Source organism: Cupressus sempervirens, chromosome 5 (genome assembly GCF_028749045.1).
Source record: "Cupressus sempervirens isolate cs-2001-9-10 chromosome 5, ASM2874904v1, whole genome shotgun sequence".
Classification (NCBI taxonomy): Eukaryota; Viridiplantae; Streptophyta; class Pinopsida; order Cupressales; family Cupressaceae; genus Cupressus; species Cupressus sempervirens.
The window spans coordinates 946147895-946164033 of NC_143122.1; positions in this window are offsets into that span (position 1 = coordinate 946147895).

Genomic DNA, 16139 nt, shown 5'->3' on the forward strand with positions numbered 1-16139 from the left:
GAGTTTGCCCTTGTGCGGAATAGTGCCGATTTGGGTGTTTTCGGGGATTGTTTTTGGTTTGAATTTGGGTTTTCAGTTGAGTGTTTTCATATCAGTTTGGTTTGCTGTTGTATTTCAGACTTTATGATGTTAAAATAGAGCTGAATATATGTATTGGGTCGTGATTAAACTTCTGAGATAATTTATGAGTGTTTTTTTGGTGTTTCGGGCATTTTGGTGTTAATTTCGGGAGCCCGATTGAGCATAGTTTTTGCTCTACATTTGTGATCTGTTGTGTAAGGGCTGTAAAAATCTGGAAATGTCATTTTGTAGGCTGTTATGCTGCTGAAATTTCTGTAAAAATGTCCATTTTCAGATTTATTAACAATTTGTGAAGTTGTGAAGTTTTTTTGGCACTAATTTGGACATACCCGATTTGGGTTTTATTGGAGAATTGACAGATCTTTGTAATATTGGTTGTTTGATTTTAAAGTTCTGATTTGAGGCTGGAAATATCATAAAAAATTAGTAAAGGGACATTTCACAACTAGTCTCTATTGGAATCATTTTTCATTGCACGAAATTATAAAAAAAACAATGCCTAATACAAATGTGAGATACCCGATCTATGGGAAGCAATTAAGTAATGCCAAAAATCTCTAAGGAGGTGGTTACCGTCAATTCAATACTCTCCTTCTCAACATTGGTTGAGTCTTCAACATCTACTAAAGGAAGACATGAAAACATTACACAAGGCTCTAATATCAATTTTTGGAATTTTCTTTGTTGGATCACAAGCTTGAACTATCATTGTCTAATACAATGGTAATATTTAACTTGATCTATGCAAGGTGATTAATCCATACCACAAATATCCATGGAGGCTTTGACCACCAAGTTAAATGTCTGATACCAATAAGCATTCATTACATGAGATTTAGATTCTCCATGGTTTCTACTATTTTTTTGCTCCCACATAAATATTGGTGTTTTGTATGTTGATGTTTCTATACTTTCATGTTTACATTTTCTATAGAATTTTCATTTTAGAACCATTTGTAAAAATTATATCAATAGATGTCTATTGAAATCATTTGTCATTGCACAAAATTATCAAACAATGCCTAATACAAATGCGAGATACACAATCTATGGGAAGCAATTAAGTAATGTCACAAATCTCTAAGGAGGTGGTTATTATCAATTCAACAGTATCCTTCTAAAAACTAGTTCAGCGTTCAACATGTAGTAAAGGAAGACATGAAAACATTACATAAGTCTCTATTATCAATTTATGGAATATTTTTTGTTGGATCACAAGATTGAACTATCATTGTCTAATACAATGGTAATATTTAACTTGATCTATGCAAGGTGATTAATCCATACCAAAAATATCCATGGAGGTTCTAAACACCAAGTTAAAGGTCTCATACTAATAAGCATTCATGACATGAGAATTAGATTCTCCATGGTTTCTACTATTTTTTTTGCTCCCAGATTGATATTAGTTTTTTGTATTTTGATGTTTCTATACTTTCATGTTTAGATTTTCTATAGATTGTTTTTTTTTGAAACATTTCTAAAAATTATCTCAACTAGTGTCTATTGGAACATTTGTCATTGCAGGAAATTATCAAGAAATTAATGCCTAATGCAAATGTGAGATACCCAATCTATAGGAAGCAATTAAGTAATGTCACAAATCTCTAAGGAGGTGGTTACCATCAATTCAATAGTCTCCTTCTAAACACCAATTGAGCCTTCAGCATCCCATAAAAGGAAACATGAAAACATTACACAAGGCTCTAATATCAAATTTTGCAATTTTTTTGTTGGATCACAAGCTTGAACTATCATTGTTTGATACAATGGTAATATTTAACCTGATCTGTGCAAGGTGAGTAATCCATACCACAAATATCCATGGAGGTTTTGACCACCAAGTTAAAGGTCTCATACTAATAAGCATTCATTACATGAGAATTAGATTCTTCATGCTTTGTACTATTTTTTTGCTCCCACATAAATATTGGTGTTTTGTATGTCGATATTTCTATACTTTCATGTTTGCATTTTCTATAGATTTTTGGTTTTCTAAATCATTTGTAAAAAATATTTTAACTAGTGTCTATTGGAATCATTTGTCATTGCACAAAATTATCAAACAATCAATGCTTAATAAAAATGTGAGATACCTGATCTATGGGAAGTAATTAAGTAATGTCACAAATCTCTAAGGAGCTGGTTACCATCAATTCAATAGTCTCCTTCTCAACACAAGTTGAACCTTCAACATCTAGTAAGGGAAGACATGAAAACATTACACAAGGCTCTAATATCAATTTTTGGAATATTTTTTGTTGGATCACAAGCTTGAACTATCATTGTCTGATACAATGGTAATATTTAACCTGATATGTGCAAGGTGATTAATCCATACCACAAATATCCATGGAGGTTCTGACCACCAATTTAAAGGTCTCATACTAATAAGCATTAATTATATGAGAATTATATTCTCTATGGTTTCTACTTTTTTTTTGCTCCCACATAAATATTGGTGTTTTGTATGTTGATGTTTCTATACTTTAATGTTTACATTCTCTATAGATTTTTGTTGTTTTGATTGATACATTTCATGTGCTTAACTAATAGATGAAAAATAATAGTATTATTGTTTATGAGTTAACTAAAAGTTAAACAAATTATAAATTTTTATGGGTATAGTTAATTCACCTCCCTCTTAGTTATATATCATTTTCAACATACATAGCTATCATGTGACAAAGTTTATGAGACCTTAATGCCAATATTTATAGAGCTACCTAAGATGAATAATCTTACTCTCATCCATATGATATCATCTAATACTAATCTATGTAGTTTAGCCTCTACTCTTTCAAATTACCCTTAGGATCTTATAACTTTTATTGAAAAAGGAAGCGCGAATTAGAAATGTAACAATATTCCAAATCAATAATATAATTAGGATTGAGATAAATAAGAAAATATAAATTAGAATCATGTGTGACTCTAATACTAATAGTGATCAACATAAAAATTAAAAATTTCCTCTAAATAATACTTAATTTTTGTTATAAATAATAATTATTGGTGGGAAAACTCATCAAAGTTAAAAATTAATAGATTGGGAGGCAAAGTAGAACTAAATGCATATAATCAATCTTATAGGTAGTCCACTTTTATAGTTGGGGTTATTAAGAAACACTTTGATGGTATTAACCTAGATATGTTTCTAGATTGAATTGTTTTGTTATTTTTGCATCAACATTCCAAATCACACTCTGTGATCCATCATCACAATGGGTGATAGAGAACAAGAGTGGTGCTATCATTATCTATAGACATTAATAAATTTTGCTTAACAATGATATCCAAAATGGTTTATCATACAAAGATATTTCTTATTAATTATTTTTTTAGCCCACCAAGAACTATTGTATAGTTAATCAACCTACAAGAAATAAAACATTATGTCTAAAAATTTTTATAGATAACATAAGGTTAGAAAAATTATATTTGAATGAAATTTCTACATCCATTTTAACATAAAAGATTGTTTTCCAATGAGAGACTACTTTCATGGAATCATGCATGCACTAATTGGATTAGTAGATTGGCTCATATAAAAGAACCCCATCTTCCTCATAAGATCCTCTACAAGAAATAAAAAAATCAATGACAAGATCTTATTTTCCTTTCATAGTATTAAAAAGATAATCCTTAAATAAAATAAAATTGCAATTTATAGTAGAACTAATAAGAGAGATAATTTTCAAGGGTTGTCATTAAGCTAATGAACAAGAGAAATAGTCAATGCTATAAAACATGAAGAAAATAAGTGTTAATACTTATAAGGTTTAAAAAAAAAAAAAAAATCAAAAAGTGACATAGCAATTATATAATATATTTATTAATAAACTAGTTCAAGGGCTCATCAGAGAAAAAACTAGCAAGAAAGCTCTGAATCATTGCTGAAGTACAAAAGTGTTAAAAGCTAATATGTCATACCAGGCATACCTACAACAAAATAAAATTTCTCTACACTAAGCAAGAGTTCCCAAAATATGGTATATATAAATACTCAACAATGACTAGTGTCCAATTATGCCAATGAACCTCTCCTTTTGAAAGATATAACTATAAAAAAGAGAGTATTGAACCTCCTATCTAATTGGAGCATTTTTAAACCAACAAATGCCATCCAAATCAAATTCTGGGAGATGAACCATGAAGGCCAACTCTGTACTTTCCATTTTCAGCAAAAAGATGAATTCTCATGCACAAAGAATGTGCAAACTAATAGCCATGAGACGATCAATTAATACAAATTTTTATATTATTTAGTATATGAAGTATACATGAATCTCTCATCTAAAATTATTAAATACTAAGAGAAATTATAGTATAATTGGGAACAAGAATGATTGAGAAAGTGCAATAAATATTAGCATTAGTTCTAGATTAAAAAAATTGTGAACATGATATAGAATAATTGAAATGAACTACATATAATATAAAGGATTACAAAAAAAATATAGGTCTTAAATCTCATAATAAAAATCATATAAAAAGTCCTAAAGTTGTATAAAGTTTAATTTAAAAACTTGAGAGACCTATGTTTTCCTTGCAAGAAAAGAATTATATGCAAGCATTAATTTTGAGAGGTATTTATTTATTTGTTTTGGATGTCAATGAATTAAATTTTATTCTAATGAATATCCCAAATATTATGAGACCAAATTAGACTCTAAAGAATCCTTAAATGAATGAGACAATAAAAAATTAATTATGATATTCAAATAATCTTCAACATATTTAATAGAATAAAATAGAATCCACTGACTTCAAAAAAAAAAAAATGTACCTCAAAATTTATTCTTCTATATTATTATTCTTTATTAAGAAAAATGTAGGTCAAACATGTTCACACACACACATACACACACACACACACACACACACACACACACACACACACATAAATATATATACACCTAGATACATAGATACATACATACATACATACATATACACACATACATATATGGGTAAGAGTACAAAGCTGTGTCACCTTTCAGACTGACTTATCAGAATGACTAAATTTGAGTATTTATATCTAAATTTTTTTTTTTTTCAAATATATGATCTAGATAAATTCATTCTAACTAAGTTATGTAGTCTCACACTTTTCCAATTGGAAATGTTTATTAAATTGCATGTTTTATACTAGTTTGTATCTAATTACTAAAAAATAAAATTATTTCAAAAAAGTCATGTTTCAATAAGTCTTACTAATTTTTATGATATTTTTTAATAACATATAAACATCATTTTATAGAGCTCAGAGTCAATAATATTCTCATATAGATTTGACAGTGTTTTAACTAGATATAATATATTATAATTAAAAAATTCTACAAGTACATATTTGAACACTAAAAAATATGTCAATTTTGAGAAAGAAAAAATACTAAATCATATAAAAAAAATTAAAATTATATGACATTCTAGAGGAGAGAGTCCTCTTCTAGAATGTATAATTTTTCTCGTGGTTAAAATAGATTTGTTTTGAAAAATGTAGTGGGAGATGAAAACTATAAATTTCAAGTGAGTTGAATTTTGAATCATTATAAAAGAGAAAAATATATGTCTAAAGCTGATTTTATTTTTCATTGTTCTAGCTATATATGTTATCTATAACATAGTCTGAGATCAAAGGGAAATAAGTTCATTTACATATAGTTTTGTGGTGGGAACTAGACCCCTAATTTTTATCATTTTTCAAAAGCTAAAAAATTAACTATAAAAATTAGGAAAATATATTGATTCTTATTCCAAATAATTATTAAAAATTATAATCCTAAACTTTATCCATTTCTACACATTTTATTATTTTATTTCATTTTCAAATTCAAAATAATAGTACCAATTTTTTGTCATTGAAGTTGAACATGTATACTTTTATTAGCCTTTTCCTTTACAAAAGGGTGACACAAGTTTGTGCATTTACCCATATGTGTGTGTGTGTACATACATACATACATACATACATACACATATACATATACATATACATATACATATACATATAGGTGCATCATGATGGTGTACAAAAAGGGGTATAAGTTGACACCTTTTTTTCTAAATTTAAGTAAACTTAAACTTGGACAAAACATTTGAGGGTTATCCACTAAAATTGAAAAGATGTGTAAAATATATAAATTGTACTACTCTGAATCTACTTTATGAACTATTATAGTTTTTACAAAATGAATAATATTAGGTGGGTCAAACCCTACACACATGAAAAATAGTTCTTAATGTTTTTCAGAAATCATTACATAGCTATTTTTGTGTGCAACACAAAAAGAATAGTTATATTTAGTATTTTGCAAATCCCTTTGGTAGAATGATAGCTAAGAGTCATATCTACAAGTTGTGTATTTTTTTTGTAATTTTATGATGAGTATTTTTTTGTTATGAATTATTGAATAGACTACATACTAAAATTTTTGCACCTATTTATGTGCTAAGCGTAACTTGCATCAAAATAATTGAAAATGGAAATTTTTTTTTAAAAATGTGTATATAATCAAGTGTAGAATAGTAATATATAATTTTTTTTGAATTTGGTTAAGTATATCAAAATTTATTTTAAAAATGGTAGAAATATGTCTGTGAGGAATGTCAAGACATTGGTAAAAGTAATTAAAGTTTACAATGTTAATGTTGTCCAAAAAAAGAAAAATATATATGGTTAGAATGATAAGAATATGTGTAAGATTATTGTAGTGATTTTGGAGATACCCACTTCACCATTAGCATACCTAATGAAGACAAAGATAATAATTCATATTATAAGATGAAAAAAACTAAAAGAAAACAAATGGAGGGAAAATAATCTCCAAAGGCTTTTAGTCATTTTCCTAGGCTATCACCAAGCCATAACCCAATTGGATTTTTTTTTATTGAAATAACCTAATTGGGATATGAAAATAAAAAATACATTTAGAACCTAATCAAGTTATATACATACATACATACATACATACATATAAGGTTATGTATTATACTAAACAATTGTCTATCATATCCCCAAATCCTTGTCTCCATCCTCTCTCTCTCTCTCACACACATTTTTTCTCTTTATCCTATCCCTATCTCTCTTTCTCCTATCCCCTTCTCTCTCACTCTATATCATATATGCTAATCTCTCTCTCTCTCTCACACACACACACACACACACACACACACACACACACACACACACACACACACACACACATCCCCCCTCCCTCTCTCCTATCCCCTTCTCTCTCACTCTTTCTATCCCTACCAAAAAACCTTACCTCTGCCCCCCCTCTCTCTCTTTCTCCAATCCCCTTCTCTCTTACTCCTCTCTCTTACTCTTTTTATCACATCTCTCTCTCTCTCTCTCTCTCTCTCTCTCTCTCTCTCTCACTCTTTCTATCACATCCTCTAATTCTTATCTCTATCCCATCTTCTCTCTCTCATTCTATCTTTGTCCAATCCCCTCCCTTTCTTTGTCCTATCCCCCCACTCTCTCTCTCTCTCACACACACACACACATTCTTTGCATCTTCTCTCTCAATATTTCTATCATATCCCCTCTCTCCCTCATATCCCCCCCCCCCCTCTCTCTCTCTCTCTCTCTCTCATCCCCTTCTCTCTCATTGATTCTCTCCAGCTCTGTCTCACTCTTTCTCTCATATCCCCTAATCTCCCATAATCTCTCTCTCTCTCTCTCTCTCTCTCTCTCTCTCACTCTCTCTCTCTCTCTCACACACACACACACACACACACACACACACACATTGAAGTTGAGCAAAGATCAACTGCACAACTCCCGAGAATCACCTACATGCAAACACCTATTACAAAAAGAGAGAAGTAAAATGCTATGGAGGCTAGAATTGCCAAATCCATAGATGAGACATTCTTGGTGAACAAAAAAGGAGATTTCTATTATCAAAAGTGTATAAATAAATTACAAAGAGATCAATCCTTATAAAAGGAGATCAAACCCCTAACAGGATAAAATCTAGGTTTCATGATAATAACTAATAAAAGAATTAATTATTATATACCTAAAGTTTAGCTTAAGTAAACTAGAGATTATAAGTGACTTAATAATTAAATAAAAAAGATTTAATTAATAAGGCAGTATCTTATTCCTCTAACACCCCCTTAAGATAAACTTAGGGAGTAACTAAAAATCTAGAAACTACTGCTGAAAGAAAATTTGGGTCCTAACAACAAAGCCTAATGTGGTACCCAAGCACAACCAAATCTCTAAAAAAAGGAGAAATAGAGGAAACTACATGGAAAAAACCCTACTCCAAAGAGACAAAGAAATAATATTCCAAAAGATAAGAACAAAAGATGATAATGAAGAACACTACTGTAGCATGAAGCTGCAAATAGTATCAAACTACTAATCTAAAGAACCTTCACAGTATAGAACATGACCCAGTAGAGAAGACTAAGTATGAAGAATTGATCAATCAGAGATGGAAGGTATCTTTATGGCCTCCAAAAATAGTAATGAAAGAATATCTATATTGTAAATGATCCATCTCAGCAAAATGCATAGGTATCCAACCACCACAATCACCTAGTACATAGGATCAAATACTAAACACATAACTCACTCTATCAAACCAATAAGGAAATAGAACCAACCTAACCCCCTATAATCCTGATAAGTAAGACATGAACACTAAAAATGAATGCAATATCTCCTTTAGAAAGAAGAACCAGGAACATCGAGAACACAAAAGAGGTACAAACACCTATAATGACATGTGTCATCGACATATCATGAGGCTAATATTGTGGAAGGAACACTCACTTGACAAAGGAAGATGGAAAAATGTCCAACATGAAATCCCCCAAGGAACTTTATAATGTAATGCAAGTAGAAAAAAACACAAAGATGTGCAAGATCCCAAAATACAATAGAGTGATACTTTATCTTAGTGCATTTGCAAAGATACTACAAAAGGATGTCAAAAAAGATCAAAAGAATCATAAAGCTAATACAATAGATAGTATAACCCATGAAAAAATATTTGAAATAATAACATTGATCCCCAAACCTGAAACAACCAAAATATCCATTATAATGTAGAAAAATAAAAAAACTAAATAGGATGTGTGTGGACCAAAATCTGAAAACTAGAATGTCTCAACATATGTCTCTCAGAGTGACAAATAGATCTTATTAATTTGATAGAAAAAATAGACCACCAAATAACATCAAAAATCCAACTAAACTACATCATCATGATGGGCTCAAAATCATCTTTTTGACGATATCTTGTTTGCAAAAAATGAAGTCTAGATGAGAAAGTTATGGCCAAAAAATATTATGTTTTTGGAATACTATAGAATAACTAGTGGGGGGGGGGGGGGGGGGGGTGGGGGTGGTAAATCAATTATCCAAGGTCTAGATGTATAAATAAAACTTTTCATAGCTTAGTGAATCCATAAAAAAATTATACTCATACATGCATTCATAAGATTATGCAATCACTAAAAACTTGTAGGTTACTATCAAATCAACTTGCAGAAATGTAAATCATGACACATAACAGATTCATCAACACACTTGACATAATAATTTATTTGGAAACCCAATTTGGGAAAATCACCAATAACATGCTACTCTTTTCACTCTTCTAAAGTGATGCCTTGTGAAAGGCCAACCTTGTTAAAGGTTATAATACACACTGTTAAATGTGACCTTGTTAAATGATTTTAATCACCCTATTAGAAATGAGCCTTATTAGAGGACTTTAGACCATTCATTTTAAATCTCACTCAATTAAAGGATTTATAAATAACTATTAGGACAACCTTAATCCAAAGGATTTACCCTAGACTAATACAATTTTTAGAGAGTAACAGTAAGGCTTTGATCTGATACAACTTACAACATCACTTGCAGATTAAAAATTTTGTTCAGTCCTCAATTCTACTTGGCCTTGATACTTTGTAGCTCTAATAGCTTGTTCACCCTTCAAGCATTTATCTCCTTAAGCCTTCTTGCTTAACATGCCATTGCAAACTCTTCTCTTAGGTTTGTTGATGAAGAAAAACCCTTGATTCCTTGTCTCCCTTAAGTTTTCACGCATGACAACCTTGCTTCTTGACCAACCATTCCAATAAATAGGAAATTAAGATATTTTTCAACCCATTCTCTATTGTCCATTTTAGGGTTTGGATGGATTAGGTAAGATACAATATATCTACCCCATATCTCATATCTCTTGTAGAAACTTCTCCTATAATCCACTTTGAGTTCCTCTAAAATGGTTTACCTTGAATTTTGTGCCACTAGCTCATCAACCTTATCTTAAACTTGTATCAATAATCCAAGAAAAAAAAATTGTCATCTTAGATTCATCGAATCTATGATCTATTAAATAATGTAGTAGCTCAACATTATTAGCCTTCTGATGCTCAACACATACTGCATTTCTTGGCATCCACTATGAAATTACTTGGCATGAACTAAAGTTTACTGGTGCTTAGCATCAACTTAACTTTACTTGTCATCCATTATTCTACTTGGCATACACTAGAATAAACATTTACTTAGCTCCAACTAATTTTCTACTTAGCTTGCTCTGTCTTTGCTTGACACCTACTATCCACTTGGTCAAGCTTGGTAGACAAATTTTGTGTAACTTGTTGTTCTACTCTTTCTTAGTGTGACTAGCCTTTGTAACATTAAGTAGATTTTTAATACATCATGTCATCACTATCTTAACTAATCCTTGTACTTCATTGCATATCATAACTCAACCTTTTGTCTAGGTGGTATTGTTACATCTTTTGATCAAATCCTCTTCATCAATCAAATAAGTGATAGTACTTGAATCTTATAAGCATTTGTCTTAGTAGCAAATAATAGGTTTGACATCAGTGACAAAACAATGATTGAAACACATAGTCTTCTTCAACAATCTCCCTCTTTCAATCTAATTTCAACAATCTTTCTCAATAGTGATCTTTTCAATCTATTTTCAACAATCTCCCTATGTGGCATTGATGGCAAACCAAATTGATCATCCAAATCAACTAAATCGTAAACATCTTTGTTCAACCAAATTGACTGGGTAAAAATAGTAAGACAATACCAAAAAGAAAACTTGTATTGAAATCTCTCCGTTTATCAACAAATTCCATCTTCTGAGTAGGTTACAAAATTATTTCTCTTGCTATATCTCCCTTTGACTAGGTAGTTGTTGGATTTTTTTTTCTTTGCTCACTTGATCAACAACTATCTCCTTTATTATCTCTTAATGTCTCCCTTTTATATCACCCTTTTTGATAGTAGTCTCCTAATTAGCAAAGCTTTCTTGATCAACAAACTCTCCCTCATTAGTTATATTAGTTTGATCAAAAGAATATCTCCATCTTTGACAATAATGCCAAAGACTTATCATATTTAACATGATAGACATAAACTTTTCAATTTCTTTAGCTTCTCTCTCTGTCACCTTGCTTTTGATTGATTTGGAGTTTGAGATCTTTGATTACTTTAGGAAGCTCCTAAAGTAAGATCCTCTTCATCAATGTGTAACATATGAATATTAGCTTGTTTAATGCAAGAAACTCCTCTTGTTACTTAGATAACCTTTGATAGGGGTATCACCCCTAGTTTACCTCTTAGATAGTCATGAGCATCTTTAAGCAATGCTTGTGAAGATATCAACAATTTATTCCTTTTTGTTGACATATTCCATCTTCACCTCTTTATCTTGAACTAACTCTCTCAAATAATGATACTTGATTGCAATGTGCTTTGTCTTTGTGTGTATCATTTGATTATTTGATATATTGATAGCACTAGTATTATCATAATAAAGTATTACTGGTTCTATGATTTCTTCCTTCATAACTTTGAGTAGTTGTTTGATCCATACAATATTTGTACAATTTACAGCAGTAACAACGTATTCAGCTTCAACAGTAGATTGTGAAGTACAATTTCATTTCTTGCTAGTCCATGTAACTAGTCTCTTTCCTAAGAAAAATACTCCTCCACTTGTGCTCTTTTTGTCATAAATGTTTCCATCCCAATCAGCATCAATGTAAGCTCTCAATTCAATTTTTTCATTCTTCTTGTTGTATAGAACAAACTCTTATGTTCCTTTCAGATATCTCATTATTCTCTTCACAACCATTAAATAATTCTCCTTGGGATTAGTAGAGAATCTTGGAAATAGATAATGCAATATCAAGTTTGATATGTACTACATATTGCAATTTTCCAATTATAGACCTATACAAGGTTTGATTCACCTCAGCTAAATGATCATTCTTTGACAACTTAAGTCCTATCACCATAGGTGTACTTATTGGTTTGAAATCCTCTAGTCCAAAAGTTTTCAATATTTCCTTGATATATTTTGACTAAGTGATGTATATACCATATTTCATCTAATATACTTTCAAACCCACAAAAAAATTGATCTCTCCAAACATAGACATTTCAATTTCTTGCTTCATCTGATTTGCAAAATCCTTACATAAAGCATCTAGACCTCCAAATATGATATCATCAACAAAAATTTTAGATAACAAAATACCTTTTTCTTTTTATATCTTCATGTATAGATTGTTGTTATCATCAGTCTTTTCAAATCCAATCTTCACAAGATAATTATGAAATCTCTCATACCATGCTGTTGGTGCTTGTTTCAAACCATATAGAGCCTTGTGTAATCTACATACCATGTTCTTATTATTAACATCAACAAAACCTTTTGGCTATTCTATGTAAACTTCATTCTCTAACATACCATTCAAAAATGAAAATTTAACATCCATATAATAAACTTTGAAACCTTTGTATGTAGAATAAGCAAGTAGAGTTCTTACTCCTTCCAATCTTGCAATAGGTGCAAATGTCTCTCCATAGTCAATTCCTTCTTCTCATGCACATCCCTTGCAAACTAATCTTTCTTTTTTCCCTTTGACTTCAAAATTTTCATCTAGCTTGTTTTTGAATACCCACTTGATACCAGTCACATTTTTGTCTTTTGGTCTAGGAACTAGACTCCATGTTTTGTTCTTCTCTATTTTTTCAATCTCTTCTTCGCTGGCTTTACTCTAGTCATCATTTTCTAATGCATCTCTTACTGATTTGGGTTCCTTCATGCTCAAAAAATATGTTTCACTTCTCAATTTGCTTCTTGTCATTGGTCTAGCATCTTTATCTCCAATGATTTGAGTAGTAGGATGATTTCTTTTGACATACTTGGAAAATCTTGGCATAGCTCTAGTTTCTACATTTTTTCTTTCAACTTTAGAATCAATGTATCTTTGTTAGGTATCTCAGCTTCTCTTTCATGCACACAAATCTCATAATCAAAATGTGCATCCACTTCATTCTATAACTCAACATCTGAATGTAGATTAGTTCCTAAATGTAACTCAACACTCATGGGGTGTGACTCAGTAGTCATTGAAACTTGCAGTTGATTTGTAACTTGATTTGCAACATCTTCTTTAGCAGACATACCTTCATTGAAGTATACAAATGATTTGCATTTTTCTGATTCTTTCATAGGTTCAGCCTCATACACTTCTATACATTCATCAAAATTGACATTTGCACTTTTCACAATTTTGTTAGTGATAGTACTCAAACACTTATAAGCTTTACTTCTTGTGGAGTATTCTAAGAATATACCCTCTTCACTTTTTGCATCAAGCTTGCTATTCTAACATCTTTAAGAATGTAACACTTACTTCCAAATACCTTAAAATATTTTACATTGAGTGAGTATCCACACCATAGTTCAAAAGGTGTTGAATGGGTACTTTTCTTAATTTAGACATGGCTCAAGGTATAGGTAACTATATTTACAGCTTCTCTTTAGTATTCTAAAGCAACATTATTCTTTTCCATGAGTGTTCTAACACAATCTATTATAGATCCGTTCCTCCATTTAGCTATTCCATTTTGTGGAGGGGTTCTAGGGACATGTGTCTATCTTTTAATTCCTTTATCATTATAGAACATCTCAAATTCATTTGATGTAAATTCTCCTCCTCTATCAGATCTCAAACACTTCAAACTTTTACCTATTTCCTCAACTCTTGCTAAGTACCACTTAAACATTTGGAAAGCATTAGATTTTTTTTTAATAAATATAACTATCATCATCCTAGAATAGTCATCAAGAAATAATGTAATGTACTTATCTCCTTTGTAGCTTTGCACATCAATTGGTCCACACAAGTTAGTAAGAACAATCTCTAGTATTTCTTTAGAGGTACAAGTTTTACTCTTAAAACTTGACTTTTCCATTTTGCCTAACTAACATTGTTTTTACATTACATTACCAGACTTCTTCAACTTAGGAAAACCTCTAACTTTATTTATGTTACTAATACTAACCAAGTTATCAAAATTAACATGACATAACGTCTTGTAACATAACCACACATCATCAAATTTTACAAATCAACTTGCAGAAATGTAAGCATGAAACATAACAAATTTATCAACACACCTAACACAATGATTTACGTGGAAATCCAATTTGGGAAAAACCACCAATAACATGCTACCTTTTTTCACTCTTCTAAAGTGATGCCCTGTGAAAGGCCAACCATATTAAAGGTTACAATACACATTATTAAATGTGACCCTATTAAAGGATTTCAATCACCCTATTAATAGTGAGCCTTGCTAAAGGACTTTAGACCATTCACTTGGAATGTCACTTAGTTAAAGGATTTACATATGACTATTAGGTCAACCTTAATCCAAAGGATTAATCCTAGACTAATGCAATTGTTAGAGAGTAATAGTAAGGCTTTGATCTGAAACAACTTACAACTTCACTTGCAAATTACATATCTCTATTCAATCCTCAATTCTACTTGGCCTTCATACTTTGCAACTCTAATAACTTGTTCACCCTTCAAGCATTCATCTCCTTAAGCCGTCTTGTTAACATTTCATTGTAGGCTCTTCTCTTAGGTCACTTAATGAAGAAAAACCCTTGATTCCTTCTCTCCCTTAGGTTCTTGCACATGAAAACCTTGCTTTGTGACTAGCCCTTTCTATCAATAGGAAAATAAGATATTTTGCCTCTCATTTTCCATCATCCCACTTAGGGTTTGGATGGTTTAGATAAGATACAATGTATCTACCCCATATCTCATATCTCTTCTAGAAACTTCTCCTAGAATCTACTTTGAGTTCGCCTAAAAATAATTTACAGTAAATTTTGTGCCACTAGCTCATCAACCTTATCTTCCACCTAGTTCACATAATCCAAGAAAATAAACTTGTTAGCTTAGATTCATCAAATCCATGATCTTTTAAATAATGCATCTACTCAACATTATCAACCTTTTGATGCTTGGCACATACTACATTGCTTGGCATCCATTGTGAAATTACTCAGCATGAACTAAAGTTTAATGGTGCTCGGCATCGACTAAACTTTACTCGACATCCACGGTTCATCTTGACATACACTAAAATGAACATTTACTTGCCTCCAACTAAGTTTTTTCTCAGCTTGCTCTATCTTTGCTCGACACTTACTATCCACTCGGTTAAGCTTGGCAGACAAACTTTGTGTAACTGTTTCTTCTATTCCTTGTGTAACCTTAAGTAGATTATCAATACATCATGTCATCACTATCTTAACTGATCTTTTTACTTCATTAAATAATCATAACTCAACCTTTCTTCTAGGTGCTATTGTTACATCTTTTCACCAAATCTGTGATAGTACTTGAATCTTATAAGCAATTGTCTTACCAACAAATAGCATGTTTGACATCAATGACAAAACAATGATTGAAACACATAGTCTTCTTCAACAATCTTCATTTTTCAATCTAGTTTCAATAATCTTTCTTAACAATGATCTTTTCAATCTATTTTCAACACATGTAGGTCCAAAAAAAGCATTGGAAAAGAAAAAAAAATTGTTGTCTCAAGATCCATGGTAGAATGATTCGAAAAGCATGCTGACTAGTACCAAAAATTACCTCAATAAATGTGTCAATTCAATACCAAAAATGTCACAACTTGGGTGCCCAAAAATGTTGACATGCTAGCCAAAAAATCATAA